This window comes from Plecotus auritus (genome assembly GCF_963455305.1).
Source record: "Plecotus auritus genome assembly, chromosome: 4".
In the NCBI taxonomy this organism is placed as follows: Eukaryota; Metazoa; Chordata; class Mammalia; order Chiroptera; family Vespertilionidae; genus Plecotus; species Plecotus auritus.
Window position 1 is genome coordinate 52,321,332 of NC_137775.1, and position 15,479 is coordinate 52,336,810.

General features: G+C 35.8%; 1 protein-coding gene across 1 annotated transcript in view; it reads left to right on the forward strand.

Annotated features, from left to right (window-relative positions):
- The window catches only part of EPHA7 (EPH receptor A7), a 170,963-nt gene that overhangs the window by 122,080 nt on the left and 33,404 nt on the right, over window positions 1-15,479 (forward strand).

A 15,479-nucleotide genomic window follows, 5' to 3' on the forward strand; every position in this document is an offset into this window, starting at 1 on the left:
GGCCTAACCAGCAGCTGCGCCTCTCTCTCTCTCTCCAAGAGGTCAGCAGTTCAGCCCACTCACCAGCAGCCTGGAGTGGCTGCTGATCAGCCCCACCTCTTTGATCAGGTCCAGAGATAGGCCAGGAGACGCTGACTGGCATAGAAACCAACCAATCAGAAACTAATCTGAGTGAACTGTGAAGGCAGAACCTAAGGTGGGGGCTGAGTAGGGGTTTTAATGGCAACAGCTTTTTGGTGTCAGGTGTAAGAAAGTGGTTCAATTTTTTAATGACCAGTTTGGCAGTATAGTGCATATGGCTGGCTATCAGTCCAGATATAGGGATAATGTATTTTTGTCTGCCAAGAGCATCTCCTCCTGCTGAAAAAGGCTCCCCCGCAACCGTTTTTAAGCAATCCTATCCTATATAATCTATCTATACTAATAAAAGGGTAATATGCTAATTAGACCAGGTTGACCAGCCATCTTCTGGACATCTGATTTCCTTCCACCCAAAGCCATGGTGGTGGGGGCTGAGGCAGAGGCAGTTAGGAGAGATCAGGCCAGCCTGGGAGGGCAATTGGGGATGAGATCAGGCCAGCAGGGGAGGTCAGTTAGGGGCAACGAGGCAAGCAGAGGCAGTTAGGGGTGATCAGGCAGGCATAGACAGTTAGGGTTGATCAGGCCATCAGGGAGAGCAATTAGGGGTGAGATCAGTCTGGCGAGGAGGGAAGTTGGGGGTGAGATCAGGCCAGCAGGGGAGGGCTGTTGGGGGGGAGATCAGGCTGGCAGGGGAGGACAGTTAGGGGCAATGAGGCAGGCAGGCGGAGGCAGTTAGGGGTGATCAAGCAGTCAGGCAGGTGAGCGGTTAGGAGCCAGCGGTCCCAGATTGCGAGAGGGATGTCCAAGTGCAGGGGATTGGGCCTAAACCGGCAGTCGGACATCTACCAAAGGGTCCCTGATTGGAGAGGGTGTAGGCTGGGCTAAGGGCATGCCCTCCCCCATGCACGAATTTTGTGCATTGGGCCACTAGTGTCTAATAACAGAGCTGGCAATGACTCTTTTCTGTACAACTTTAAAGCTTGTAGAGTTGGGGGAGGAGCATCATTAGCAATACATTTTCTTTCTGTTTATTATAATTACTCTTAGACATATACAAACAACACCTAATCTATAGGTAGTCACGGTGATGGTTGATTTCAAGCATGGAAAATCAAATTTAACTTAGACTGATCTGAAAATACTTTTTCTTCTAACTCTGGGACATAATGGAGTTGCATTTTCAGCATTCACACGTGTGTGTGTGTGTGTGTGTGTGTGTGTGTGTGTGTGTATGTGTGTGTGTGTGTTCCAAGTGGCCAAGTGTCCTTTTGCATGTTTTATTTAAGGATTAATGTACAGTTTTCCAAATGGGTCATTGGGAAGTAGCTAACATAATCTGGTAATCTGACACCAGAAAATTATTGCCTGTCTGTTATTTAGTAGATTCCATTTGAATTGATGACTGAAGCAGGTCATAATCAATACCTTGTATTCTCAATTACTATGATTCAAAAGGTGGACAGCAAGGAAGTCTGATAGGAAAAAAAATATTCATTTGGAGGAGAGGATCTACCTGGACCAATGAGTAAGTGGTTCCTAGAACACATTAAGCCTGAAACATCCCTGGAGGTAAAATAACCAACCTGAAGCTGTCCTAATTTGAGTACGTCATGAGAAGGTAGGGTTCTTTGGAAAAGACAGTAATGCTGGGAAAAATAGAAGGTGGCAGGAGAAGGGAAAGAGCAAAAATGAGATGCATTGTCTCTGTAAAAGAAGCCATAGTTGTGAGTCTGTAGGAGCTGAGCAGGGCTGTTGAGGATTGGGCATAGTGGACATCACTTACTCAGTCTTCAGGAGTGAGACTTGATTCAGTGGCATGTCATAATAACTGTTATTTAGTGATTAAGTAGTAATTTATTGTGCAGCTTTAATATTTTATTTAGTGTGTGGTTAGATGCTTAATAATAATTATTTCTTGGCTTTGACTTAAAAACAAAACTGTAGCAATAGAACTTTGTTAAATTCAAAAATTTTTATTTTAAAATAATATAGGAATCTTTCATTCAAAATACATTCTATATAATAAAAGCTTAATATGCAAATCAACTGAACTGCTGAATGATCTGTGGAATGACCAGTCGCTATTATGCTTACTGACCACCAGGGAGCAGATGATCAAAGCAGGAACTGTCCCCAGCCCTCAGGCCCCAGGCCAGACAAGGGGACCCCTGATCGCCCCACCGGTCGCCCCACAGATCAGCCCTGATCTGTACACAGGCCTAGGGATCCTACCTGTGCACGAATTTCATGCAACAGGTGTCTAGTTTTTAATAAATACAAACCATATGGAATTTGCCTTTGTACATAGCACAAAATATGTTGCACAATTGTTTTTGCTTGACATCCAAGACAATGTAGGACAGAAATGAGAGGTGTATTCAGAAATATGATGCAGTTTTATAAAGAAGTGTACCGTTGGACAAAATTTATTACTGGACAAAACAGAAAATGTCCTAATTTTTCATAGCAATTGAGCATTTGTCAGTCAGTGAATTACAAATGTTGAGTGAGCATCAGCAGGGTAATATTTGCAACATAGACAATTGGGATATATTTCAGTGTATTTATTTCCTGCATTGGTATGTTTTGTTTTGTTTCATGCTAATAAGGAATCTAATTTATAATAACTAGGAAGTAGAATTACCTTTAATGAATCATTCATGCAACTTTCCGCCAGGCCTTAAACTGAAAATTCCTGGACACAGCATCCTGAAGAGCCTTGCCATTGCACTGAGTAAGATAAGATTATCATGTGAGCCGGTAATGGAGGGTGCTCATCACTCTGCATTGCTTCATTCTCAGGGAACTAAAGTTGCTTTCGAGCCTTGGTTGTAGTTTGTGGCTAGTCTCCTGATTTAAGGCAAAGAGATCTAAAACAAAATACTTCACCTAAAACTAAAAATAAGAGGGGGTGGGGGACAAAAAATATATTTTTCTATTTTAGAGTACAGTTTTAGATTTGCATTTTATCAGAATTTTATAATAAAATTTAACTATGGTGGCAATAGTTCCTCAAAATTAGACCTGGCAAATTGATTCACAGAACTGAAGAAATATTTAATGCTTCTCATGTATGTGTTGGCTTTTGTTACAATAGAGAGCTGAAGAGTTACTAATTCCATACCTTTATTCAATATGGAGTTTGTTTTTAGAGAATATAGCCAATAACATTTCTGAGACTGTCATATATAAATGAGAAATATCATTGAGAAATACACAAATCATTTATTTCACAATAAGGCTGTGGATAGAGGTCATGTTCGATTTTGGTAACAAATAATGTCCCTACTATTTATCAGTTTCCAAGCTTTTAGGTATACACTTAATTCTGGTTTACTAAGTAAATAACAGCTCTCAATTATCTAAAATTTTCCTCTAGGAAGCAAATTTGTTTTTTTTTAGTTCTAGGTTAATCATTCTCTCAAATTAAAGTGCTAAAATATCTCATAGAAATTTGTAAAGTTGTATATATACCTTGAGATCAGTCTTCAATCTTTTTGACTACTGATTGCTATGTATATCGCATTTCTTTAAGGAGAAGTATCATAAAATCCCAAACGATTAACAAACAAACAAACTAGTGATACCGTTCTAGGTCAGGATGATACCTTTAAAGTCAGCAATTTTTGGTAATTTTCCCTCTGTCATTAAGATAAATTTTGATACTAATGAGTTCAAACTATTCAAATAGTTTTTAAACTATGGCCGGAGACTATTTAGAAATAAAGTCGAAACTCCATATGGCAAGAGGAGTGAAGGGGGAGGAGACAAGCCATGTATCTGTCTAAGAGACATGAGAATTGTAGGAGGATTTGGGAAGATCTTAATGACTGTGTTGAAGCATCTATATTCAATATAATACACACATTTTATTCATTGTATTGTTTTTTGTTTGTTTGGCTTAGTTGCTAGTATTAAAACAGAACTGTTTTTTGCCAAAACCGGTTTGGCTCAGTGGATAGAGCGTCGGCCTGCGGACTGAAGGGTCCCAGGTTCGATTCCGGTCAAGGGCACGTAACTTGGTTGCGGGCACATCCCCAGTAGGAGGTGTGCAGGAGGCAGCTGATCGATGTTTCTCTCTCATCGATGTTTCTAACTCTCTATCCCTCTTCCTTCCTCTCTGTAAAAAATCAATAAAATATATTAAAAAAAAAACACAACTGTTTTTTATTCCTTTTCTGTACAAATCTACAATATTTTAACAATATGCTAGGTCAGATCCATGTTTGTGGTCTAACCTGAAAATCTAAGTGCTATTTATGATATTGTTTCTATGAGGAATGAAGTCCAGCTGCAAACAAGGCAAGAGAGGCTCCTGCCACCTCCACTGTGCTGGCTAGCCAATAAGCAGGCAGGCTGCTGGCTGAGCGGTGCTCCCCGTGTGGGAGCGCACTGACCACCAGGGGGCAGCTCCTGCATTGAGCGTCTGCCCCCTGGTAGTCAGTGCGCATCATAGCGACCAGTCATTCCGCCATTAGGGTCAATTTGCATATTACCCTTTTATTATATAGGATTATTATATAGGATTGGTAACTCTTGTTACATGTATCTGTTCATTGTAACTCAAGATTTTCTCAGTGCTTAGAAGTGATTCCGTAGTTTTATGTGTTGATTTTTAAAGAATATTATAGAAAGTTAAACTGAATGCCCAGCCTGCTGTGAAAAACAAAAAGTGACTTCTAAGACATTGGCCACTGTAGTGAACTTCATTAATTTTCTCTTGGTGCTAAAATATGTTTTAGTAAATTAACACCATATTGCACCATTGCCATCATAGAGGTTTAGGGAATTTAAAGTAGTTTTCATTTATGCTTAAATGCCAATAGCTTTTACATTGTGAGGCAACATGTTTAAAATACAAGTTGCAATGCTAATTGAAATGTATTTAGCAGACGCTATTAAACTAAATGCTTAGTTTGTGGTAGGTTCTTGAAATAATAAATCTTGACTGGTATTGAGAAGTTATGATTAAGTAATATGAATTTCTTAAGTTTATGCACTTTGGAGATGAAAATATATTCAGATTACCTGGAGCAACTGAGATGATAACATTCTTTAATTGCACATTTTAAATGAGGTAATTTTAATGAGTTTTTAGATACTGTACTTGTTTCCTTCTTTTCTTATCTTACTCTGCCTCATCCCTCCACCACCTCTTTCTTGTTTCATTCTTCTTCCTTCCTTTATTCTGTCTTCTCTCTTCTATTCTTTGAATAATTTGACTTAATAGGATGGGAAATTAAAATCAAATGAATTGTGAGGAGCACCAGAGTGATGATTTGGGGGAAAAGGCTTTTAAAATTAAAATGAACAAAACCAGTAATGGACAATTTCTGCAAAAGTTAATATTGTTAAATAATATTTAAGAAAGTGGGTTGGTTTGGATATCTATGTGTTTTAGACCAAGAATAAATAGATTAAAAAACAGTTCATGCCCTAGCCAGTTTGGTTCAGCAGTTAGAGTGTTGGACCACAGACTGAAGGGTCGCGGGTTCCATTCTGGTCAAGGGCACCTACCTTGGGCAGGGCACATGCGGGAGGCAACAAATCGATGTGTCTCTCTCACATCAATGTTTCTATCTCTTGGTCTATACCCCTCCCTTCTACTCTCTCTAAAAATCAATGGAAAATAATATCCTCGGGTACAGATTATCAAAAACAAAAAACAAAAACAAAAAAAATCACTTCATACCAGAGTACAAGATACAAAGAGGAGAATTAGAATAAAAAGAAACCATACAGTGGAATAGTAGGAAATTGGTAGCAACCAGAATACAATGGAATCAGTCATTTTCTTCAACCATCGTCAAAAAGTTTCCAATAGCCTGGCTGGTATGGCTCCGTGGTTGAGCCTAGACCTGTGAACCAGGAGATCAGGGTTCGATTTGCGGTCAGGGCACATGTCCAGGTTGTAGGCTCAATCCCCAGTAGGGGGCATTCAGGAGACAGCCGATCAATGATTCTCTCATCTTTGATATTTCTATCCCCCTCTCCCTTCCTCTCTGAAATCAATAAAAAAAATATTTAAAAAAGAAGTTTACAATAGAGTAAAAGAATGATGTAATATGGAATTGTCAAACTTATTTTTGCTGTATTATGTTTTGTATCACTTTACACACATGTATATCACTCTACAAGGGAATATACCCTCAATTATATATCATGTAATGAAGAGGCTTTAAAAAAATGTAAAAAATAACTTAATAGTAATTCACAGGTGCATACTGTATATTTTTACTTTGGTATATTCATACACACACACATATATGAAACAAACATTTAATGAAATATATGTGATGAGCTCAATTTTATTCCATTTTATTATTTTTTTTTAATGTTCTCAGGTGAGAACCTGAGGGTATATATATATATACATATATATATATATATATATATATATATATATATATACATATATATATATATAATTGATTTTTTACAGAGAGGAAGGGAGAGGGATAGAGAGTTAGAAACATCGATGAGAGAGAAACATTGATCAGCTGCCTTCTGCACACCTGCTACTGGGGATGTGCCTACAACCCAGGTACATGCCCTTGACCGGATCGAACCTGGGACCTTTCAGTCTGCAGGCCGACACTCTAGCCACTGAGCCAAACCGGTTAGGGCACATTTTATTAATTTTTAATAAAAATTTGGTTTTAATACATTATATTAATTTTAAAATAATGAAAAACAGTGGTGTACTAGAAGAGGATTTGCGAGTTATAAATGCAGTATAGTCACATAGCACAAAGTTGGCATTTAGTAATGCAAGTTTTATTCTAATGGGATATATGATTTATTCTGATTGTATATAATTAACATAGTGCTTTAAGGCAAATCTCACCCCTCCTCTTTCTTTCATATTATTCCTATTGATAATGTTTCTCTTAATAAACAACCTACATGTTGTTTGAATGCATGCTTTATTACTTCTGAAAAGTAAACCACATCTGTGGAGTTTCAGAATGTTGTTATAATATACAGAACAATATTTTAAACATTGTGTATATATTTAGGGAGAGGAACTAATGAGTGTTCTTAAGCCACACCATTATTTGTGTAAATATTAATATATATTATTACATAATATAAGAATAGTTGATGTTTATATGATATGTAATATATAATAGTACATAAATTAAGCTTATTAATCTAAATGAAGGATTATACTCATGTACATATTGTAAGGAAATATAGTTACAGTGTATCAAGTGCAAAATAATTTATATTTTGTTTGATATAAATTAATTGAAAGAATATTCGTTATAAATAATTTAGCTATGAAAATAATCATTAAAGATATTCATAACAAACATTTGGACTAACCTAACATTTCAAAAATTGTCAACTAGTATTAAAATATTTTTATGATTAAAATAAACACAATTCTCTCTTTATTGAAAAAACATGTTCCAAAGTCAAATAAAATACACACAATTAAAACTTATTCTGATGGCATGTAAGGAAGGTTTGGGTCATAAACAAATGTGTGTGTGTGTGTGTGTGTAGGTGTGTATCTTATTTAAGTTAATTTTCATAACTAAAATCATCTAGCTATGGGTTGTAGTTATGTAGTCGGCCTTATAAACAAGCTTGATGCTAACCATGGTTTCTTAAAAAATTAGAGAAGAAGTGAGAGGGCCTGATAGATCAAATTTAAAAGTGTTTTAAAAGAATTATTAAACAATATTACTTTTCTCATCACCCAAAATAGAAAAGATTGCTTCATTGCTACTGCTCTATTAACTTTATGGATTATAATATTTGAAAAGGATGTGTGCTCTCATTCTTCTTTCCATTTTGGTAGTTTTTTGTGGTGTTTTGTTTGTGTGTGTGTATGTGTGTGTGTGTGTGTGTTTACAATAATAAGTTCCTTCTAATGACTTAACATAAATTCTTACTAGTACATATAAAATACAGAGTATAAATTATAGAAATTTGTTATGTCTAAATTATATAAGTTGAATAAAAATGTCAATGTTTTAAAATCTAAAATTTGCCAGCAATTTTTATGTAGAGTATTAGAATCCCACCTTGAAATAACAATTTATGTTCCCGCCAAAGTTTCAAAAGGACTGTTCTGAAACTCCTGTGTAGGTCAACTTCATATGAGGAGCATTTGAAAAATACTGATGCCTTAATTTGATTTCAGAATTAGAGTATTCTGGAGTAAGGCTAAGGCATCAGTAAGTCTATTACAGACAAAGTCTAAGATAATAATACATAATACTGGGTGTCACAAAAAATGCATACACACTTTGAATGATTATAAAGTCGATGTTTATTAACATACAGTTCATTTTCAAAATTTAAAAGAATCTACTGAAATAAACCATTTCCTTTGCAATTCCTGTTTTGAAACTGATGACCATTCTGGTCCAGGCACTGCTGATAAACGTGAAGCAATGAAATCACAAACATCAAGAGTAATTCTGTTCGGTGTTTGTCAATCCATCAGCTGTTGGCGTTTTTATACCACAAACTTTATCTTTTATGTATTCCCATAAAAAAGGCTAGTGGCACTTAGGATAAATTTTCTTAGTTTAAAGCTTAGTCTGGCTTCACCCATTATTTCAAATCAGTTAAACCTGAAAAGGAATGAAAATGAGATGAGTTGTCAGCTGTTAAATGGAAATGAAATGTGTTTTAATAAACACTGCCTTTATAATTATTCAGTGTGTTACACACATTTTAGGGGCCACCCTGTATATTTTCTGAGTTCCTACCATGTGTCAGGAATGGTTTTAAGTGTTTAACATGTATTTATATATTAAATTTCTAGAATAATTTTATTTATGAAGTATCCAGTCTAGTTATAACTACATTGAATTTTAAATCTGAGAAAACTGAGCCACATGGATGTCCTGTTCCTTGTTTAAGGTCACACAATCTGCAAATAAGCAGTGGACCCCAGGTGCAGAGCTGGGGTCATGCTCTTCAGTCCTACCCTCCCGTACTTCTCTAAATGTCCTGCCTTCAAGGAGCATCAGAATAACTGAGGAGATAAACAGCTATAAAATAATTAAATGTTATATTGTGTAGTGCTGTCAGCATAGAAAATATGTTTCTAGAAAAAAATCTATATTAAATGAAAATCCCAATAAGATATCACCTCACATCTGTCAGAATGGCTCTCATCAGTAAATCAACAAACAGTAAGTGTTGGGGAGGATGTGGAGAAAAGGGAACCCTAGTCACTGCTGGTGGGATGCAGATTGATACAATCACTATGGAAAACAGTGTAGAGGTTCCTTAAAAATTAAAAATAGAATGGCCTTATGACCCAGTGATTCTTTTTCTGGGTATTTATCCAAAGAAACCCAAAATATTAATTCAAAAGAATATATGCACTCCTCTGTTCATTGCTATGTTATTTACAATAGACAAGATATGGAAGCAACCCGAATGCCTATCAGTAGGTGAGTGGATATAAAGGCTGTGATACATTTACACAATGGAAAACTACTCAGCCAAGAAAAGAATGAAAGCATACCTTTTGCAACAGCATGGATGGAACTGGAGGGTATTATGCTAAGTGAAATAAGTCAGAGAAAGACAAATACCATATGATTTCACTTATATGTGGAATCTAAATAACAAATTATACTAACAAAGAAAATAGAAACAGACTCATAGGTACAAAGAGCAGACTGACAGCCTGACAGAGGGGAGGGGACTTGGGGAGCTGGGTGGAAAAGGTGAAGGGATTAAGAAGTATAAATTGGTAGTGACAGAACAGTCACAGAGATGTTGGTTACAGCGTAGGGAATATGGTTAGTAGTATCATAATCACTATGTGTGGGCCCACCTGGGTGCTTGAAACATCAGGTGGACCAACTCTGTAAAGTGCATGATTTTCTAGCCACTATGCTATACATCTTGAAACTAATACAGAATAATATTTAATGTAAATTGTAATTGGAAAAAATTCTGTGTTAGCTGAAGCAGAGGAAGAATGATTCAGTGAAGGTGACTTATTGGTGGAGGCCTCTAAAGAGAAAATCATGGCCCCAGTCTTGAACCCGGCTGTTATTATTGATGGATAGAAAGTTACCTGTTGCAGGTCATAGACATGATGGCAACATTCCTGATCATTGGTTTAAACATATACTTATACCAGTCAAACACTGTGTTACAGGGAATGCTTTTGTGTTTTACTCTTTACTGCCTCCCAAGAATTTGCTAGCACTTGGTTCATACTTCATCTATGCTATGATGTTTAATTGTGCATTCAAATTGAGTACATTTACATTCTAACTTATTTTCTACATTAAAATCTCCTTCAAAGTGGGAAATGTGGCCTCATCATCTTTGCAGCCCATGCAATTCTTTGTTTAAACTATTACCATCATGAAAAATTTTTGTTGAATTTATAAACAAATGAAGTTTTCATCAGAAATGAATAAAAGGTTGTTATAGTGCTCTTACCTGTAAGCATGTTAGTGTAACAGAGAAGGAAGGGTACTTAGATTAAGGCTAGACTGTGTTTAAAAGACATTGCTACTGAACATGCTAGTATATGATAAGTAACCTGAACCAGAAAAAAAATCTTCAAGGAGTCTGCAAAGAAGCAGCAACAATAAAGTGCTTGCTGAGGTAGGTGTTCATCTGAGCTACGTTTCTATCTCCTCATAGGCCAACAATGTGTGCCTACTCTTTACAAAATATTATTTTATTTTATTTACATTGAAAGTTACAATTACATTGCAATCCTATGAAAACACAAATGCACCAGGATTTACAAATTAACCCCTCATCAATTAGAATGCTAGTCCGTACTTAAACTGAGATTAGCAATGGGCTCAATGTGTGTTTAGAACCAACTGAGAGCCACACAGCTTTCCCCACAATCCTCATCTCTTTGACCTGAAAGCATTTTGCCTAGAGATTCTGCCAGGAAGTGCTAGCTCCTATAGTAATTCATTAAATATCCAAACAATTGGTTACCAATCATCTGATCATAACAGGGAAAACTTTATTCTCAGAAAGATGTATTGTCTGACCATGTTGTAACTATTGCTTTCAAGAGCAAGGTTGTTCTTAATCAAATAGTACAATACTGACTTTCATAGTTCCTGTTATGTTTTATTATCTTACTGAAAATGTATTGGCTCCATTAAAAAATTTCAGATCTTAGTTTTACTTGTATTTAAGTTGTCTTTTCAGTTTATTGTGCTTCAGTATATTTAGAAATTCATTCTGTGATATATCTTATTATAATTGTGTATTTTACATTTTGAATAAAAGTCATTCTAATTGGTATGTTAGATAGCAATGAAAATAACATAATTTAAGTTTTAAAAAAGATAACTTCATTTTATACTGATTTTTTCTCAACTATGTATTTTAAATGAGATTTTATGGGTTTTTTAAGCTACAAATCATGCTTCTCTCTTATCAAAAATAATTTGACAGACATCTATCACACATTGATTGCTCATAATTGCTGTGGGCTCAATTGCCCTTAGTTCTTGTGCTCCTTTTTGTTAGATAAATTTTATGGTTATTGCTCATCATATTACTACTAACCCCTTTGTTTACAGTCAGGAAATTAAAGTTCAGTGAAATCACATGTTAGAATTTTTTTACCTGTTCCTACATACCCCCAAAATGGAATTGATATGGTACATGATACTCAACTCTGTGCTGTGGCCTAGTGTTTTGTTATTGAAATAAATGTATATGTGTTTTTATATGTACATTTTCTGCGGTGCAAAAATGAAACACCCGTGGGGAAGAGTAAGGAAGCTAAAAGTTGTGTGTTAAAAACACTAAGCTGCTAATAAAACACATATTTATGATTTCAAAGGGTTGCTAAAAATGAATGCCCTACTGTGCAGTGACAAAAGCATTCAGTAAGGACTATTATTCTGTTACTGTCAGATTTGCATTTGACTGTTCTAAAGATTTGTTCATTTTCACTTTTTGTATTTATTTAATGGAAACCTAACAAATGTCAATAGACTTAACAACTTGAAATGCATGGCAAAAGGTCATTCCATGCTTGTTGACCCATCTTACCTCATTGTATTCTTTAGAAATACAAATATTATGTTTTCACTCACCATTCTTCGTTGAAATTCAATGAGAGCATTTAAGTGAAGTAACAATGACAACTAGTATAAATTGCTTTTTAAATCCAAAATAAAATTCATGAGCTTCACTAAAGTTCTACCACAAAGAATGTTTTTTTAATATACAGTGAAGATTTCTTTCCTATAAGACATTGTGTTTTGAGTGCTAATTAAGATAAAAGTTTTTGGCTACATGTTATTGCAACATGAAGTTTGACATATCACATTATCAAACTATCCTATCACTAACCTTTTTTTCATAGACTTTATAAACAGACCAGTAAGTGTATTTTTTGCTTTACTACCTATACGAATTGGTTTTCTATTGCTACCATAAAAATTACTACAAAAACTTAAAAACGATACCTGTTTATTATCTCCCAGTTCCGTGGTCAGAGATCTGGGCACTGCGGGGCTCTCGCTGGATGCTCTGTTGACAGCCTCACTGGGTGGGGTTAGATTGTTAGCTGGGCCAGGCCCTTATCCGGAGACTGGGGAAAACCTGCTTCCAAGCTCATTCATATTGTTGCCAGAATCCAGGGCCTTTGCACTTGTAGAATCTAGGCCTCTGTTTCCCTGCCTCTGTCAGCCAGGACCAGTCTTTGATCCTAAAGGCTGTCCCCGTATCTTTTTATGTTTCCTTTATGGTTATACCCTCCCCTGCTTCACACCTCCCTGGCTTCTCCTTCAGCAGCACCTCTCTGACACTGGCTGGAGAAATGTCTCTGCTCTACATGCTGATGTGATTAGATTGGACCCACGGGGGGAAATCCAGGATAATAACTGTATTGTAAGATCTAGAACCTTTGTTACATCTGCAGTGTCCATTTTGCCATATACTGTTGCACATTCACGTATTCCAGAGATTAGACTATGGATATCTTTGGATAGCCTCCTACACTATGTTTTAATATTGTATTTCTCCCTACTTTGTGCTAGGAAATTTTTCCATGCATGAAGGCAAACTTAACATTTGGGGGTGGGCGGGGGGGAGAATGGAGCCTTTATAAATATATTTCATCTTAAAATTTAAATGTGTCTTTTGTATTTGGATTTTAATTATAAATTGATTAAGATCAAAAGTCATGCATGAATGCTTGAAGTGCAATATCTGTAAATTGTTGATTGGTTCAAGTCTTTTCATAAACCTGACATTCTTACTGATTATTTTTTGAATTCAAAGGCTCACACTAACAAACCCAGCCCACAAATTACCTTCCGTCTGTTATTAGTTTTTTGCATTCCTGTTGCATCAACTTTATCAACCTTGTTTTCATACTGTTGAAATTTACCCCTTTGAGCCACGGAACCCATCTTCTGAATTTCCTAAGGTCATCTTTCACTGTCATTTGTACAGACTCCAGATATGTCTCAATAAGTCGTGAAGATTTTAAGGGCAAAAATGTTCCATCTGTTTTTTCAGTTAAAATTAATTTTTGTATATGCATATATCAAGAAATTTAGGTGAGAAATGAATCTGTTAATCATTTGTTAAAAACCCTACTAAAAAAATCATGTTTAAAACCTCCTCTATATGAAGTATTTTTTCTACTTTTTCAATTTAGGGAATTTATTATTGCTGGTTACTACTTATTAACTTCAAATCAATTCTGATTATAATATATTTTATTTTCACCTTGATAATTGTGGAAATTACAATTTAAGTGTCACAGCACCTACTTGGTTGTTAACTATGTATAAAATGTAATTGTGTACATATTCTTTTCAAAATGAACTTTAGATTGTGGTAAATTGAATATTTTGGTGTGTGAGTATTTTTTTAGGGACATTGTAACAATGTGATTAATCTAGTAGATCATATATATATTCACCATAGAAATCATTGAGTTTTAAGATTATGCAACTTCAATTTTACTTGTACACATAAAATTATCTGAAAGTAATGACCCTATTAGAATCTGATTAGCTTAGCTATATATCTTTGGGTTGTATATCCTTAATGCCTATGATATTGAAACTCAAGGGAAAATATTATCAGTTTTCCTGTACCAAAATATTGTATTTGAAGGACATAAGACAGGGAAAGATTTTTCCTATCATGCAATTTATCTATTCTCTAGGGCCATGTGCTAGTACTTCTTTCTCTGATCCTCTCAAATGTGTGACTTGCTACAGTATCACCAAGGGATAATTTTTTAAAAAAGGAAATAGAAAATCAGGAGTATAGTCACAGATACGGCTGCTTGTACAAAAGGAGGGGGGGCGGGTAGCACACTGCACTGTTAGTGCCGACGCAGGTTTCCAAATACTATCCATGTGAAAAGTACTTTAGGCATTTCTCCCCCAACCCCCAATTACCATAATTTTATTGGTTTTCCAGGATGAAACAATGAATATCATTTTAGTGTGTAACTTGCAGAAATCCAGTCTGTCTATACTTAGATCTTGCTATAACATATCAGAAACTAAATGAGGTAAATTTATACACCAAGTGCCTCCAAACCTTGGAAAATTCAGTGTCTTCTGCTTCCTTCACCTTAATAATTAAGGACAGAAGCTACTCAAAATGTCTTACAGTTTGACTTAGCCGGAAATCACATTTAGCTATGTGTGTTATTTGAAAGAGACCTAGAGATTGGTACTGACTAGGTCTCACACCTATTTTCAGCTAACCTATTTCCAAATGGCACACGCTGTGTTGTAAACCAGCAGCTTTATAGGGTAATTAAGGGTGTCGACTATTATGGTATTCTTATCTGGGCTGTGGCATTCTATTTTTACTAATTAGAATTAAAATACAGATTTTTCTGAATGATTTTACCTAAATTAGACAATTAGAGATCATTTACTTTGTAGAATCTCACCTCATGCTTAGGTGGGGTTTGTTTTCCCAGGAAGCAGCCTCCTGAACATCACAGTGGGCTGAGATATGCCCAGCATGCTCTGGGTAGAGAGGCAAATCGCTTTAGAAACAAGTGCTTCTTCCCTGCATATAATCAGGTTTTAAAAGTGGCAAAAATAAGATTTCTTATTAGAAATTTGCTTCATTGGAAACATCAGACACACATTGATTCTGTAAGCACAGCGTGTTGAGTACTTCAGCTGCATCCCCCGAAAGCAAAAGTTGTTCCACTTAATCTTCCCTAGTTATGCTTTTGTTAGTAATCTGTGAGGAAATGGGAGTCATGCATCTTCCATGTCCTTCCCTCCCAACCGCCAAGCCAGAAAGCAGTGAAAAATGTTTTCTCTAGACATTGATACAAGAAAATATTAAAAAAGAGAAGAAGCAAAATAAAGCCAAGAGGATAAACATCAGAAACTTGCTTAAACAGCTTTGGCCCCATATAATTGCTTTTCTGT